Source organism: Zootermopsis nevadensis, unplaced genomic scaffold (assembly GCF_977971745.1).
Source record: "Zootermopsis nevadensis isolate Lab colony 2312 unplaced genomic scaffold, Znev_1.0 Znev_ptg000005l, whole genome shotgun sequence".
Taxonomy (NCBI): Eukaryota; Metazoa; Arthropoda; class Insecta; order Blattodea; family Termopsidae; genus Zootermopsis; species Zootermopsis nevadensis.
This window is the reverse complement of record NW_028259137.1, coordinates 233,193-250,929: the sequence shown is the minus strand read 5'-3', so window position 1 is coordinate 250,929 and position 17,737 is coordinate 233,193. Positions and strand designations below refer to the sequence as shown.

Here is a 17,737-nt window from a genome sequence, read left to right as displayed (position 1 = left end):
TTCATCAGATTGTTTTGAGTATGTTACAGAGAGAAAACATATTCAAGTACAGATTACCAATAACAAAGCACATATTTACAGGTTAAGAGATTTATTAAGTAAGATTTGAGGTTTTCACAGCAGTGAGTATGAAGATTTCTTTCTTCTGGGTTGTTGCGCTGTGTAGTATGGTGGATGTTTACCAACGTTTCAAAGGTCATACTGCCTCCATCATCAGGGCAATGAATGTGCCAATTGGTTGGGGGGGCACTAGGGGTGTCTAGGTTAATAGGAACCAGACAGTGCATTGAGTAGCCTGCCCTAAGCCAACGGGAGTAGGTGTCAGGTCAGGCGTGGGTGTGGACCTACAGTACACAGATCAGGAGAAAAGCCCTGGTAGGAATACGATATACGCGCAAGATTTCGCTGTGAGTGACTAGCTGCTATTAGCCAACCTAAAAGCATTCGTTCCACAACCACTGAAGGAACAACAGACAAATGAGTCAATGGTGACATTTCTGTCAGTAGGTCTAGGCCGGTGTTTCCCTGGCGTGTAAAGGTGACAGTGTGCCCTTCTCGTCGCTATCTTTTGACTCTCGCCTTACCTTCTTAATTAAAGCTTTAGATACACCCGTGTATTTGGCTGCCCTGTCTGTTGCATGGGTCAAGGGAAATTTCAGCTCTTTCCGTCTTGCTTCCTCATCAAACAGCTTCACTACGCTGGATATTATTTCCCGCGCTTCCCTGTGAATAGTTTTCCCCTGTTTACGTACACTCGACATCTTTAAATCACCTGTGATTGAATATAGAATATTATCACAACACTCACAGAACACAGTACAGACGCACTCACTACAAGCTAATCTCAACTGCTTGATGTTTTCAGTCTGTGTGTATTAGAATAACTCTCTGGCGTGCACACTTCCCACCAATAGCAGCCCTCTAGCCCAGTTGATAAGTAACATTCCCCGCGAACCGCAACAGAAACGACTTCCGCCAGCAGGGTTTTTTCATGAAATGTGGACAGTGTGTAATATGCAATTACATATATCAGATGGTAGCAGGAAACGCCTATGTTCAAGGTCTTCAAAAAGTATTCATTTTAAATTGTTTAATTACTAACATCACACGCACATATACAGCAATCTGACATGGCGTCATCAACTGAAAGTGGACTTGAAAGTACTGAGAGCGATGAATTTGTTCAACTTCCCACTGAGGTAAGTTTTGTCAACATCTGCAGTGCATCTAATCAGTTATGCATAAGATTATGTAGTTTATGATCTTGAATATTTTATTGTGATGTGTATTTTAATTTTTCGTTTTTAGAAAGTTGAAGCTTATGTGGTCACCTCTTAAAAACATTCTACTGAAACAAATTTTTTTCATTACCTTGTTGTCATTGTTATATTTTAAACTGTTTTATATTCCAGATTATAATATACATCCTGGAGTTCCTGCCTTTGTCAGACAGAATAAGTGCCTCGCAAGTGTGCCATTTGTGGCATAATGCATCAAAATACCTCAAACTGCATAGCAATGAAGCAGTGGTATTTCAATATGACCTCACTAGACCACTAAAAGTCTTCGAAAATAGTCTTGGAACGTTCTGAATTTTGTGTTCAAAGAAGTAGAACTAGGAGGAAACTTAACCAAATTTTGGGATAGATTCTGTCCACAAATGCAGTCTCTTTCCATCGATTGTTGTGATATATCAGAAAAGACCTTTGTAGATATTTTATTAAAGTGCTCACATTTAGAAACTCTCGATGTGAGTTGGTGTTATAAACTTTTAAAGTCAGGAAGGGTTCTGGAGCAGAAATCGGATGTTATTCTGCTTAGTAACACTCTTGTCAAACTTAGGGAGCTAAGACTTGATCTAAATTCATATTTGTCAGATGCCATTTTCAATAGATTTATGGCAATTGCTTCCAATTTGGAAGATGTCATTGACAGGATGTCGGATCTGTTTCAATTTTGAGCTGTGTAAGAAATATTACCCTGGTGACATATTAGAATCTGGCTACATAATGGCATCAAAAAAAGTTCTGACGTTCATTAATATATTACAACACATTCTGTCAAAAGCAGGGAAGATTAGAAAGTTGAGTTTTGGTATCACGGGCATTGATGATGCAGCATTGTCACAACTTGCACAAGTACCACAACTACATCTTGAAAGACTACATCTTCAGTCTTGCCAACAGCTGAACAATGCAAGCATACTTAGACTCACAGAGTACCAACAGAGTCTCTCTGAATTAGATCTAGGTTATTGTTCATGCATTGGTGATGCTCCTCTCATAGCTATCTGTCACAACCTAAAGAACCTTTTGATGCTCAATATAGAGAAATGCTATACCATAACAAACACAGGCATATCAGAACTCTGTCATCTCAAGAAATTAGTAAATTTAAGCCTGTCAATGTGTCGTCAGGTATCAGGTGAGGGCATTGAGAGGGGACTTTGCTCTTCTGTAAATCTGCAGTTGCAACGACTTAATCTTGCTAGACTCCGCTTAGATGAGAGAACTTTGTGTCGTATAGCTGAGAACCTTCCTAGGCTTATATATCTTGACCTTCGAGAGTGTTCCAATGAAGTGACAGACATGTCTGTTCAGACTATTTTCCAACACCAGGTGTGGCTTCGATCCCTCAAACTGACAATGTGTCGCAAAGTAACAGATGCTGGACTCACAGGGATGGGGTTGAGAACAAGAGGAGAAGAAGTTGAAAATGGTTTCTCAATTATTAGATTGAAAGGTATGCTGAATATGTTTATATTTAAATACAGACTTTTGTTTGGTCGTATAATTTAAGGATATCATTAGATAAACTGATTCATTGTAATCTATTTATTTTTCCCCTCAGGTTTGCAAGAACTAGGTTTGTATGGCGGCCAGGGAATCACAGATGTCAGCCTTAAGTATGCCTTTAGTTTTGTTGAACTTCGACATTTAAGTCTGAGTTGCTGCCGGCAGGTTAGTTTCATCAGGAAATTTAAAATGTTTTGCTTCTCATTGGGTTTCTTAATATCTTACCTTTTCTTCTCAAACACCAAGTCCTTCGCTTTTGATAAAGTTGCACAGAAGAACAAGGGGCTTGTTAAAAACGATCATTTACAAAATTTTCAATGCTATTTTTTCTTTGTACATTTTACATTCTGCTTTCAGGTAACAGATGCAGGCATCTCAGATCTGGCCTCAAAGAACCCAAGCATTGAAGCCCTTAAAATGAACTCTTGTAACAGAATCACAGACAGTGGCATTATTGAACTTGTGACGCATTTGTCGAGACTGAAACATCTTGAATTGCAGGTATATGTCATTTTGTATCAAGCAAGTTAACTTGGCACATAACACATGCTGATAAAGTTAATAAGCGAGAACCCAGGATTGTATTTCTGTGGTTCCTCATGATTACTTCAGATTATCAAATTATTTTAATAAAATATGTTTTATAGAGAAGTCCTTCAGATCTGAAACTAAGCAAAGTATTTTCAGTCATAATAAATAAATTAAATAAAACATTTTAAGTGTAGGATCTGTGATAGATCATAATGGGCTATCAAATTAAAGTTTCACAGTGATACATTACAAATCTCCCCATAAAAGTATCTTCCAAATAAAAACCATATAAAAATAAAGTATTTAAAAATAATTACCATTTGGGGATATGGAAAATTTGCAGTGACAATGAATTCCAAATGAGGGACTTTATCATAAAAGAATATGTAATTAATTGTTATTCTGTGAAATATTACAATTTTGCATTACATTACTGCTCAGTGATGGCGTTGTGTTTATCATGGCCAGTACACAAGCAACTGTCATATGATATGTTTACAACTTTCTTCAAACTTCTCTGGATAATTGATACATAGCAGTGTGATTGTTATCTGTTGCAAGTGCTAAATAATGGGTACGATCTCCTCCGCAGGGATAATCCAAGCTGACAGATCCAAGCCTTACAGCAATTGGACAGAGATTTAGCAATCTGAAGTTCCTGGATATAAACGGCTGCTCTGGCATGTCTCTATAAGGGTCAGAACATTTGAAATTATGGCTGCAGTGTCTGCACAGACCTCACAGGTGGAACCTGCTTTGAAGAATTTAAATGAATCTAGTGTAAAGGAACGAATCTAGTACCTCCACATCCACCAGTGAAGTTCTGTTCTTTATTGTGACACTAGTAACCACATTTATTTAGTGAAAATTTGTCAGACAGAGCTTACAGCTTAATGATTCATGATGAAAGTTCTTGATTTTACAACATTTACAAAACCTTGATTGAGATTGGATTAAGGGTGTTGAAGTATGGACTGGGAACATCTGGTTCGGGACGCAGTCCAGTGATGGGCTCTTGTGTAAACAGAAGTGAATGTTCGAGTTCTGTGAGAAACGGAATTTACTATCAGGATGGCAATAAACTTTACAGTAAGGACTCTGTTTCATGGACTTGGTCAGAAATGAGAAATAGGAAGGCATGTCAGAACACTTCATTGGGTCCAACCAGTCTTAATCCCTGGATTTTTGGCTCAAGAATCCAGCACCATTTTCAACTTCTTCTGTGCCCTGGTCTTCACACATCTCCAATACAACTTTTTTCCATTTCCACTCTTCTGCTTGTTCTGACCCTCTTGTTCTCAACCCCATCCCTGTGATACCAGCATCTGTTACTTTGTGACTCCCTGTCAGTTTGAAGGATCAAAGCCACACCTGGTGTTGGAAAATGGCCTGAACAGACATGTCTGTCACTGCATTGGAACAGCCCTTAAGGTTAAGATATATAAGCCTAGGAAGGTTCTCTGCTATACGACACAATGTTCTCTCACCGAAGGAGAGTTCAGCAAGATTAAGTCGTTGCAACTGCAGATTTACAGAAGAGCAAAGTCCCCTCTCAATGCCCTCACCTGATACCTGACGACACATTGACAGGTTTAAATTTACTAATTTCTTGAGATGACAATGTTCTGATATGCCTGCGTTTGTTATGGCATAGCATTTCTCTATATTGAGCATCAAAAGGTTCTTTAGGTTGTGACAGATCGCTATGAGAGAAGGATCACCAATGCCACGACAATTACTTAAATCTAATTCAGTGAGACTTTGTTGGTACTCTGTGAGGCTGAGTATGCCTGCATTGTTCAGCTGTTGGCAAGACTGAAGATGAAGTGTTTCAAGATGTAGTTGTGGTACTTGTGCAAGTTGTGACAATGCTGCATCATCAATGCCCGTGACACCAAAACTCAACTTTCTAATCTTCCGTGCCTCTGACACAATGTATTGTAGTATATTAATGAATGTCAGAACACTTTCTGATGCCATTGTGTAGCCAGATTCTAACATGTCACCAGGGTAATATTTCTTACACAGCTCAAAATTGAAACAGATCCGACATCCTGTCAATGACATCTTCCAAATTGGAAGCAATTGCCATAAATCTATTGAAAAGGGCATCTGACAAATATGAATTTGGATCAAGTCTTAGCTCCCTAAGTTTGACAAGAGTGTTACTAAGCAGAATAACATCCGATTTCTTCTCCAGAACCCTTCCTGACTTTAAAAGTTTATAACACCAACTCACATCGAGAGTTTCTAAATGTGAGCACTTTAATAAAATATCTACAAAGGTCTTTTCTGATACATCACAACAATCGATGGAAAGAGACTGCATTTGTGGACAGAATCTATCCCAAAATTTGGTTAAGTTTCCTCCTAGTTCTACTTCTTTGAACACAAAATTCAGAACGTTCCAAGACTATTTTCGAAGACTTTTAGTGGTCTAGTGAGGTCATATTGAAATACCACTGCTTCATTGCTATGCAGTTTGAGGTATTTTGATGCATTATGCCACAAATGGCACACTTGCGAGGCACTTATTCTGTCTGACAAAGGCAGGAACTGCAGGATGTATATTATAATCTGGAATATGAAAACAATTTAAAATATAACAAGGCAACGAAAAAAATTTGTTTTAGTAGAATGTTTTTAAGAGGTGATCACATAAGCTTCAACTTTTAAAAACGAAAAATTAAAGCACACGTCACAATAAAATATTCAATATCATATCTTACATAATCTTATGCATAACTGTTTAGATGCCACTGCAGATGTTGACAATTCTTACCTGGATGGGAACTTGAACAAATCCATCATTTTTAGTACTTCGATGTCTACTATCACTTGAGATTTTTATGACGGACTCCACGTCAGATTGCTGTGTGTGTGTAATGTCAGTAATTAATACATTTAACAAGAATACTTTTTCAAGACCTTCAACTTAAGCTTTTCCTGCTACCAGCTGATTTATCTAATTCCATATTACATATGTGGTTTAGTTTTATATCATGAGATGGCATGGCAAATGCTATGATGCAAACTTTCGCCGCTAGATGCCTCGTACAGAATGAAAGTATTAGTTTGTTGTTTTAACACCCAGGTTGTGAATTCTTGACGACTACAACAAAACATCGTTTGAGTTTAAAAATAGCCAAGAAATAAATGGACTTTTTAAGTTATTTTTCAGTTTTATCTGCCCTGTTTTCATTCCAACTATACATCACATTAAACATCTCTTTTTTTAAATTCCACGTGGTTCTGGACGAAATTCAATCAAACAAAAACATGTCAAGAAACGTCAGTGACAGTTAATTTGCATCAAAATAATATGTGTAATCTGCTCATATGAATGCTATTTTTGAGTGGTCGTTTAACTGAAAATAGCAGAAAAACAAATGGTTGTGACAGCTGTGATGGTGTTTGCGGTTAGAGTTTACATACGATGTACTGATTGTTCCGTTCATGTTACGGTTATTGTATAAAAACAACGGGGAATATTTCACTGTTGTTGTTTGGGGCGCAGGAGCGAACTGTGAGTTTGTGACATTTGAAAATATATTTCGTCATTCAGCTATTCGTTTTCCATTCACCGTCTTGTTCGTTACACTGTGACATTCAAACATGCTAATATTTTTTCACTAGACAACAGTTGGTTGTATTGCTAAGTACATGAAGTCACGGATGATGTGTGAGTGTAAACGTCACTGTTTTGGTTTCGGACTGAAGTTTTGTACTCAGCACTGGACGTCATCTTCCATCGGTAGCCTCGGACTCAGTGCGGACGTTGTGACGCTTAGCATCGCGACGTTGTCGCGCCGGAAGCAAGCCAAGCCACGAGCAGTGAAAAGTAAGTAACGCCTACTGGGTGGTTTTATTTAATATAAAATGTCTCTATAAGAAGGAAATAAATTTAAAAATATCGTCGGATTTTATTATACTTGATTCATTTTAAAGACGATTTTTCAAGGGCTCGGTGGCTGTTGACCCCATCACCCCTGCGAAAGGGAAAATGTTTCCGGGGGGCCCATGCGGCCCGCGGGACGATTGTTGTGAAGTTCTGGCGTAAACAATGGCATTGTATTTGCCTCTGAACTTTTAAGGAAGGAATGTGTGACTGAAATCCTAATTAACTAATTTTGTTTCTAATTCCTGTCACAATGGAGACTTATTTTTAAAATTTAACAAACAGCCGAGGGGTAGCAAGGGGTGGTGATGCGGAACTCATAGCCTTTCCTATCTAATTGCAATCCTCGCATTTACGTGGTGCACCCTGTTTCCACTAACGAGGCAAGGGTAATCGAGTAATGGCGGAAAAAACAAACATTCCATTGGGGTGGGGAATTATCAGCTAATAACGCCTGTCCAGGAGCTGTAAGACAGCAACCCTGCTACTGGACTTCAACTGGTAACCAATCCAGGGGATAAAATCTCAAGGAAAAATGCAGGATGGATTTTACTTACGACGACATGATTAAGAGCATAAATAATACATCATTGAATGTTCGGGGTATTACCAACAAAGAAGATTGAATAGAGTTAGAATTGTTAAATAGGAAAATATATATTGCAATAATTTCGGAAATTAAAAAAGAATAAAAGCTGAAAAGAATTAAGAAAATTTATAATGATTTACTCGGGGGTACCTGGGGAAAAGTGGGAATCATCAGGCTTTGCAGTGTTAGTCAGGAAAGAACAGAAACTTAAAGTACTAAATTACGAGTGGACATCCCCCAAGAATTGTAAAAATCGGAACAAAATTAAGTTATGGGAGTTATTTGTATTTATCCAAGAAATTACAGATGGAAACAAAGGATGGTTTAAGAAATTATCTTTTCGAACTGGGGCACAGTTGCTGAAGGAGAAATTACTTGAACTTTCTAATAACATATCTCAATGTCTTCAAATACCCAAGGACAGAGAAACAGGTTTGGTTATCACAATACACAAAAAAGGACCTAAAACGAAGGCAATAATTGTAGAGGTATTACATTACTATCAACTGCTTCCAAATTATGTGCAAACATACTTAGAAATAAATTGAATTCAATCAGGGAAACATTTTTAGGGGAAGAACAATGAGGTTTTAGGGGAGAAAGAATCACTATGGATGCCATATTTACACTTCAACATATTATGGAGAATAAAGAAGAGTTTAAAGTTCTTCAGCATTTATATTATTCATTGGCTACGAGAAAACCTGTGACAGTTTGATTCGTGGCAGGTTTTAAATGAAGAAATCATAGTTAAAATTAATAAGAGCATCACAAAGGCTATATACAAATCAAAAAATTGTTTTAATTATTTAGATGGACGAACCTCAGAACCCATAATTACCAATAAACGGGTAAGGCAAGGATGTGGACTACCCCATCTTTGTTTATTATATTTACTGGTAGAATAGTTAAAGAATGGGAACAATCTATAAATTATGTAACCGTCCACTGCTTAGCTTTGAAGGTGGACTGGTTAAACAGCGTAGAGCTGTAGCCTACTCGGGGTGGCTGTTGAGTCCCTCTGCTACCGGGGCGATGTGGGGGTTTGCTTCAAGGATAATGTTTTAATTTGCGAGGCGGTGACGGATGCTGGATGTTGTTCGGTCCTAGCTCGTCGGTAGATGCTCTTTGGATCTCAGGAGGTGTTAACGGCATGTTCGTGGCAGCTAATGATGATAACACTCGATTGATTTCGAGGAAGGCGCCAATATTTATTCACACAGGCATAACACTGAGGTTACAGATAATGATCGGTATAAATGATAAATTTACAATATATCTCAGTCAAGCTATTAATCACTTGCGTTGCTCTTGGCAGTTTGGATACTTTAAATGTAGTTGTATTTTGTCTAATTAAGGTTCCAAAATGTGCCGACTGACTACTCGAAGTGAGAAGTCGAAGTGAAGTCTCACACCCTCAACTACGGGGTTGAGATGCATTCATAAGAAAACAACTCATTCCTGATTGGTTAACAAACTTACAGGCTCCAACCAAGAATTATATAACATTAATTTCCCTTGGCGTAGAGTCCGCGTTTGGCGTAAAGAATCACCCCTTTCTCGTGAAAGAGAGAGACTCTTACAACATCCGCACAACCTGGTTCCCCACGATCTCTCCTAAATGTAACTCTCTGGGGCATAATGAACAGAATTTAGTTAAGAACAGGGTCGCTTAGATGTAAGATCGAATAATAAGCAAATCCCTAAATATGTTTTCTGCACACGTAGCGTCAAGATTCCTTCTAGCACTTGCAAGCGGATGTCCACTTCCCTCCTAAACATGTGGTGCTAAACCTACAAGTAGTTGTTAATACAATAAACAACTTGAGATGTGTACTGCAGAAACATGTGTTAAATTGAAAGAAATCGTATGGTAATTAATGTGAAATACAAAAAATGATAATAAATTGGTATAAAAGACATATAACTTAATACAGAGATAAGATTATATATACAAAATGAATAATTAAAACTATACTATGGTCGGATGAGCGGTTACAATAATGGAATTCGCTTGACACAGAATAAAGATACTGAAGACAAACGAAATACAATTTGCAGCATACCAGCTAAACAAAATTGCGTGTAAATATGACAAGAAAATTTCCAAAAAAAAAAAAATTAAAACAAAGGGAACGCTTAAAAAATATATGAGTCAAAATATAAACAGAAGGGAAAATAACAGAGCAAGTTTCTGATTTTACGTACGTGAGAAATACTTTTCAGACCACAAAAATGATACAGATATCAAATTACAAAAACATAATAAGATGAATGGTGTTATTAGAAGACATTTTGGTAAACAAATGCCAGTTGATACGAAATTGCGTTTACACAGTATTACCTCAAAATCAACACTCACTTACGGCAGTGAAATATGGCGCGTTCTGTTACGGGTCTTAAGGGAAAACCACACAAGCTTTTTCGTTCACGAGTCGTGAGCGAACGAGCAAACAAACACGTCAGCCCGCAATTATCGAGTTGGCATATGACGAACAGAGTGCGCAGTATTTACAAACGGGAAATACGACAGTTTCTTGCAAAACCATCTTCTGGAACTCAGGGCAATTTTCGGGTTTCTTAATCAATTCCATATCCTGAAACAGAATTTGCCTTTAGCGCCATTCTTCCCTAGTGCTTGCTATCCGAACTACAGAAAACATCTTTCTCTCGCCCATGGGTGATGGGGTCAACAGCGCCCGGGCCCCTCAAAAATCATCTCTAAAATTAATCAAATATAATAAAAACCTGGCATTTTTAAGCAAGGGCAAATAAAATTGCAAATTTTTCTTAGTGCCTCTTCTCGTTATTTTTAAATTAATTTCCTTCTTATAGAGAACACATTTAATATTGATTATTAAGTTTTTACAGTTAGTATGGAATCAGCAAATTATAACATAGAGTAATTCACTTTGTATTTTTTCAGCTACTAACAATGTGTAAATATTGAACAACAATGTCAGCTTTTAAGAAAAGTATTGGAATTTATAAACTAGAGCAGGGCAACCAACCTTGTGTAAGAAACTAAACTAACCGCCCCGAATTGAGGGTTAAAACAATTGACCAATTGGGGGGTTGGTTGCGTTTTGAAATCTTAAGTAACACGCTAAACTAACTCCCCTTCGAGGGGTTAGTTTAGTCTCATTCAAGTGTTTTAACCCCTGAGTAAGACACTAAACTAACTCCCCTTCGAGGGGTTAGTTTAGTCTCATTCAAGTGTTTTAACCCCTGAGTAAGAAACTAAACTAACCCCCCGAATGGGGGGGTTTAAACAATTGACCAACCCCCCCTTCTGGGGGGTTGGTTGCGTTTTGAAATCTTAAGTAACACGCTAAACTAACTCCCCTTCGAGGGGTTAGTTTAGTCTCATTCAAGTGTTTTAACCCCTGAGTAAGAAACTAAACTAACCCCCCGAATGGGGGGGTTTAAACAATTGACCAACCCCCCTTTGCGTTTTGAAATCTTACGTAACACGCTAAACTAACTCCCCTTCGAGGGGTTAGTTTAGTCTCATTCAAGTGTTTTAACCCTTGAGTAAGAAACTAAACAACAACAAGCCATTGCTAGCTTTCCTGACCGGATTACGCTACTCATTGTAGCTCCCCAATTTCCTCACGATGCTGGGCTGGGCGCAGACCAATGTAGCAAAGCTGCTTTTGCTGCAACGTGCTGAAACATGCTTTCGTATTGTTAAAGATAGGACTGGCGCACACCGATCGATTAAAAGCAAAAGCGCTTTTTAGCACGATGGAGCAGAATGAAGCAGAAAGCATTTTGCTCGTCTCACTCTCTCAGACCATTGCTCGCTCGTGAAGTATGATACAGCATTTTGTTGTGCGCATGCGCCAGCTCCTGTTCGTCATTTGTTTTCTACAGTCTTGTGTTGTGATCCGTTCTCCAGCTGTAATTTGTCCAGGTCCGTGGTTCAATTCCCGAACGGGCTGAATCTTGAGATGAAGGGTAAACCAGGATTTGGCATATTAATCTGGTTTATATAAACGAAAAAGGTGTCGTGCTATTGTGCTACTGAAGAAGAAGAAGAATATATTAAAAGAATTTGGAAACTGTCCTACACTCTGTGTGTTTTATTATTAATTCAATATTTATTGCCGGTGAATATCCAATTATCTTCCCTTAAACGAAGAGGTAGGTAAGGGCCATTTCTTATTTTATTCTTATATTTCTCAACATATTTACACACTTTCATTGATACTTAAGAACACTTGAAAGAAAATTAAGCTTGTTCGCTTTCTAACACAGTTTAAAATAAAATTAGATAATTATCTGAATTTTGTAATGGTGAAGTGTAGACCTTGTTTGCGTCACGGACTGAATTCTTGTATAATATTTAGACGAGCTTCGCCTTTTGGTTGCAGTTTCGGTGCGTAAAATCTGGCAGCAAAAATGGCTTTATTTCGCATGACGACCTCTCGATTCACCGAAGTACGACAGAAAATGTCACCAGCCCTGACAGCTCTTCTGCGCAACCTCTCAGACTCGACTGACCTCAAAGCTGTACTCGCCAAGAAGGTTCCTGAGGGGCAGGAAAGGGTGAAGAACTTCCGAAAAGCTTACGGAGCAACCAAGATCGGACACGTCACAGTTGACATGATGTATGGAGGTATGCGTGGCATCAAGGGGTTGGTGTGTGAGACATCTGTTCTTGATCCTGACGAGGGAATCTGTTTCCGTGGTTACACAATTCCCGAATGACAGAAACTGCTTCCTAAGGCCAAGGGTGGGTTCAACCCTTGCCAGAGGGTCTGTTCTGGCTGCTCATCACTGGACAAGTTCCAAATCAAGCTCAGGTGCAAGCAGTCTCAAAGGAGTGGGCAAAACGTGCAGCACTACCATTACACGTGGCGACACTCTTGTACAACTTCCCTCCCACCCTGCATCCCATGTCGCAGTTCAGCTGCGCCATTACAGCACTCAGTTCGCCCGGGCATACTCCTCTGGAGTACACAAATCGAAATACTGGGAGTATGTTTACGAAGACGTCATGGATCTAATCGCAAAACTCCCCGACTTAGTAGCGACCATCTACCGCAACACGTACCGTCATGGTAGGGACGCTGGGGCCATCGATGCCAGCAAGGATTGGAGTCAAAACTTCTGTCGGATGCTGGGCTATCACAACCCAGAGTTTACAGAACTCATGAGATTGTACCTCACAATCCACAGCGATCACGAGGGAGGCAATGTGAGTGCCCACACTGTTCAACTCGTGGGCTCGGCGTTGTCAGATCCGTACCTCTCATTTGCAGCCTCGCAGGCCCTCTGCACGGTTTAGCGAATCAGGAGGTGTTAATATTCCTCAAGAAACTGCAGAAAGAGTTGGGAGACAACGCAACAGACGACGCAGTGAAAGAGTTCATCTGCAGAACATTAAAGAGTGGACAGGTGGTTCCAGGCTACGGTCACGCCGTTCTTCGTAAGACAGATCCACGCTTCGCCTGCCAGAGGGAGTTCATACAGAAACATTTGCCCAACGACCCACTTTTCAGGCTGGTGTCTCAGGTGTACAAAGTGGTTCCTCCCATTCTCATGGAGACAGGCAAAGTCAAGAATCCGTGGCCCAATGTGGACGCTCACTCCGGTGTACTTCTTCAGTATTACGGTCTGAAGGAGATGAACTTCTACACAGTTTTGTTTGGTGTATCTCGTGCCTTGGGAGTGCTGGCATCTCTGGTATGGGACAGGGCTCTTGGCCTCCCCATCGAACGGCCCAAGTCACTGTCAACTGAGGAACTCATGAAATAGCTCAAGGCTTAGAGACTTGCGCAGTGAAAGTGCGCAGAAGAACAAGAGACGCAAGGTATGTTTAGTAGCCGAAATTCTTGATGAAACAGAACTGTAAGAGCCTAATGGTAAGTGTATGTACCACATGATTTAATGATCAGTAACCCTTCATTATGTATTTGTGGGTTTCGTGTGATTTTCAGAGTAAACTGCGATCATTTTCTTAAACAGCATTAATCGGTTGATCATTGTAATGGTGAATTGTAACTCTTTCTTTGCGGTAAGGACTGCATTCTTAAATAATATTTAGATGATCTCCGGCTTCAGTGGGTTAATAAATGGGGCATATATTGCGAAAAATAATTCTAAAACTTTACACTTCTTGATACATCGACTTTGTCAAATTTTTCACCGGGTTGTGAAGAATTCGTTTTATTTTTATTTTGGATGCGTCGTCGTAATTCATGTACGCAGTAGAATTGACTGAATAAACATTAATAATTGTTACGTCATAGTTTTGGTCGGTATTTTTGTATTTTAGTAGCATTCGTTGACGTCAACAACCGGATTCTGTTATAGTGAGGAAGGAGCTGACCTGTGAATCGCTTGTGGTAGAAGTGTGTCGTAGTCGAGAACGTTTGGGGGTGGGAAGGGGTGTTTACAGGTTATTTGTTGGGAAGGCTGGAGGGAGGAAAGAGCTGGGAAACCTAGGCATAGGATAGGAGGATAACATTAAGATGGACCTTAGGGAGATTAGAATCAATGGAACCAACTGGATGCGAGCGGGCTCTTGTGAACACGGTGATGAACCTTCGGGTTGTATAAGGAAAGTGGTATATTCTTTGACCAGCCGAGTACCAGTCGACTTTACGAAGGACATCCTGCACCTTACAGTGTGCGTGTAATATCGACCTAATCTACGCAAGCAGTGACATTTGTGTGATTGCTCCCAACTGTAATTCTCACGTTCATTTGACAAATGTAATTACATTCTGTCCTTGTAACGTGTATGAACGGCTAACATGGTAAGCAGGAAATTCATCAATCGCGTCGTGTCTTAAGCTCTTTTAACTCGGCAGAGAGACACGAATTCGAAATATGAAAATGTCGCAGCCTCCTTTTTCCAAAATTATATCTTTACTAACTGACTGTTACTGCAACACGTGTCACACAAAGTATGGGGTATATTTTTGTAGTAAAAGTTTTTGAAAATCAGTACATCAGAATAGTAACATCTAAGGCTTTGTAGATTACATTGATACTTTGTACTTAGTGTCTGCATAATTTAAATTTAACCTGATGTGAGTAACGAAAAACGCCCGGTATGACATATTGTCTGTATCAGGCACATTTAGAGCTCTGTCAAGTTGTTTAATGATTACTATATTCGTATTGAATCTCAATTAACATTTTTACAATGAAGAAAGAAACCTGCGCTGTGGAGCCAATCAAATTTCTCGTCTTATATGAAACCTTAAGTTTCATTTCCGTTTTTGCAAGACCCAGCCTTTAAACCATGTCCTCAAGAAGATGAAGTCAGTTTACTCTATTATTCTACATTTCCTATAGGTCCATTTTTATATTATCATCCCACCAACAATTAGGACTCTTCCTTTCAGGATTTCCGATTAAAATGTTGCACATCTTGTCTCTGCAAAGCGTACTACGTGGCCTGCTCATCTCATCACCCATGATCTGATCGACCTAATTTTTATTATTTAGTGAATAAAACCATAAAACTCAATATTAGGCACTTTTCTCCATTCTCGTGTTATTTACTCTTTCGCAGGACCAAATATTCTACTGAGTGCCGTGTTCCCTCTCAGTCACCCTCACGTGTCAGTCTGAAGAAAAAACCTCTTGCAGCAATGGACAATTTTACAGGAGATGGAGTTAGACCAACATGGCCGCTGTTCCCAGCATGGCGGCAGGTGCACATGCACCGAAGCATTGCTCTCTCTGAATGAGTTGAGACAGAAGAACCGACTATGCGTGTTTGTCGTAGATGTTGGAAGACGATGGCGTTCTTTTTTTGTCCATAGAGTGACTTTGTCGACGGAGACTTCAATATTAAATTAAATTTTCAAGAAAGCGACGAATTTGCCCATGTCACTGATGAAGACTGGGACTTGATGTAACATCCGAAACGAAAAATAAAGAGAAATAATGTTTGCGTCAAAGAAGGAAATATTATTTCCCCTCGTTATTCTCTGCTCAAGAAGTCTTATCGAAACTAAGTTATTTGAAACACGCTTCGTTTTATCCAAAATGTTATTATCCATCAACGCTTAGCAACTTGCAACTGTCCCTTTTTCTCCAACACTAGGAGTCGCCCAGCTCGGATGCAGCCTTTTGTGATGTTGAGGTTTATGGGGTTCATTCTGAAACTTAGCTCAGGTGAACATGGACTTGATAGTCAGGGAATACTGCGTCGAGGAGTATAGGCTGAACGCCAACAATGAGGATTGGATAGTGGCGTCAGGTAAATGTCCCACGTCGCGTTGCAGAAATATAACATCATTCAGACAAATAACACAGTATTTTTATTTTGGTAATTAACGGCCACTTTCGCCTAATCAATTTTTGGTGTTTCCTTGCCGGAATTGGTATTCCCTTTTAATTTAACAAATGGTCTTATTGGTCTTATCAGCCCTACTTCACGTGCACGTCGGACCTTTCAGAACTTTTGCTTCAATCCCATTTAGCTCCAGCCGCTATTGTGCCAACAATTGTACAGAACGACACGGTATTTCTTTTTAAATTTCATTACAGCCTTCAGGTAGCCCTGCAAAGATTGCGGCCGGTACTCTGGCGCCAAACGTCCTGCTTTAATCTTTCACAAAGAGTCTCGTACCAATTTATAGTTTGCCTCCATACCTTGGCACCTCGCCGGGACTCGAACCCAGAAACACGCGGTCAGAAGCTTCACTTCACGTCTTGTATTCAATCCACTTATTGTGACTTGCTTTTGGTTTCGAAACAATTTTCATTGTATTAGTGGACTCTTATTAGACACTGGGATTCTGATCGTCTACAACGGAGATTAAAATTAATTCGAAGCATCCGTTTCGCCACTTCAATCTGAGTGAATATAAAGGTGTACACAAAATTCAAACTACTTGGAAAATAAACCAACGCGAAGTTGCGTAGCGTGTGTGTGTGTGTGTGTGTCTTTTAGAATTTTCGCCTAGACAATGACTGGTCCCACTTCATGGATGGATGACACAGATACTTTGGATAATTTACCTATTATATATACTAATAGTGACTTTATTCTCGAAGGTGGGTCTGATTGAACTGAAAGTGATGATGACAATGCTCCAGAAGCAAAAGGCCCACCTGCGCCCACCATGTCCTACAGTGAAGAGGATGACATGAATGATGACGACTACAGGGAGATTCTGTCACCTGAGCAACCTCTTTCCATCCCTTCCCAATTCCAAGAATTGGCTGGACTTAAACACATTCTCCTCCCATATCATTTTTTTGTTCTTCACTGATTTTATCCTTTCACTCATGGTGGTAGAGTCAAATCGGTATGCCCAGAAGTTTATCGCGAGTAAGGCTGGACATCTTTCTACTCCAGTGAAGAATTGGAACAGGATAACAATGCCAGAAATCAAAGTATTAATGAAGTTATGTAGAGGTCGCGCGAGTAGTCGTGGCACCTAAATGCGCGATGTGTATAAAAAAAGAGAGGGGAGAGTTAAGTAGTAGTGCGGGTCGCGGTGACGCACCGAACTAAACACAGCTAGAGCTTCACACCAACTGAAGCTGACACCCCTCTAGCGCGTGCTTCCGACGGGTCCATCTCATACGACCGAAACCAGTCCTTTGCGCAAGCGTAGCATGTGACGAAAAGTCGAGGCCAGCAACTCAAGCAAATATTTATTCATTGTCGATGCTGGTCTTTTGCATTGTAACGCTCTGTGAATTTATAGGCAGACACTAACTTTTTGGAGAAACACTTTCGTCATGAAAATTTTTAAACGCTGGTATCTACCTATAAATTCACAAGCCGTTGCAATCAAAAACACCAACATCGACAACACAGATGACATAATCTCAAACTTCATACATTGTACTGATTGCTGATTAATTCATGTTTCTTTGTGTTTTAACTTTAGGCTTAGGGAATATGGAATTTTTCCTCGGCGTAAAAAATACCTCACCTCAAATTCT

The 17,737-nt window shown here is 39.6% G+C and overlaps 3 pseudogenes across 3 annotated transcripts; 2 read left to right on the top strand and 1 right to left on the bottom strand.

Moving 5' to 3' along the window:
• Window positions 1-74: 74 nt before the first annotated feature.
• LOC147874758 (uncharacterized) lies at window positions 75-6,784 on the bottom strand (annotated as a pseudogene). Its single transcript, XR_015533702.1, has 3 exons — window positions 6,769-6,784; window positions 6,109-6,260; window positions 75-5,903 (listed from the first exon to the last, which is right to left on the bottom strand). The product of XR_015533702.1 is annotated as an uncharacterized LOC147874758 (transcript).
• LOC147874759 (uncharacterized) lies at window positions 1,061-5,614 on the top strand (annotated as a pseudogene). Its single transcript, XR_015533708.1, has 5 exons — window positions 1,061-1,199; window positions 1,413-2,742; window positions 2,851-2,960; window positions 3,153-3,296; window positions 3,919-5,614. The product of XR_015533708.1 is annotated as an uncharacterized LOC147874759 (transcript).
• Window positions 6,413-16,786, top strand: LOC147874757 (putative citrate synthase 2, mitochondrial pseudogene; annotated as a pseudogene). Its single transcript, XR_015533710.1, has 3 exons — window positions 6,413-7,167; window positions 12,190-13,631; window positions 15,345-16,786. The product of XR_015533710.1 is annotated as a putative citrate synthase 2, mitochondrial pseudogene (transcript).
• The last annotated feature ends 951 nt before the right edge of the window (window positions 16,787-17,737 follow it).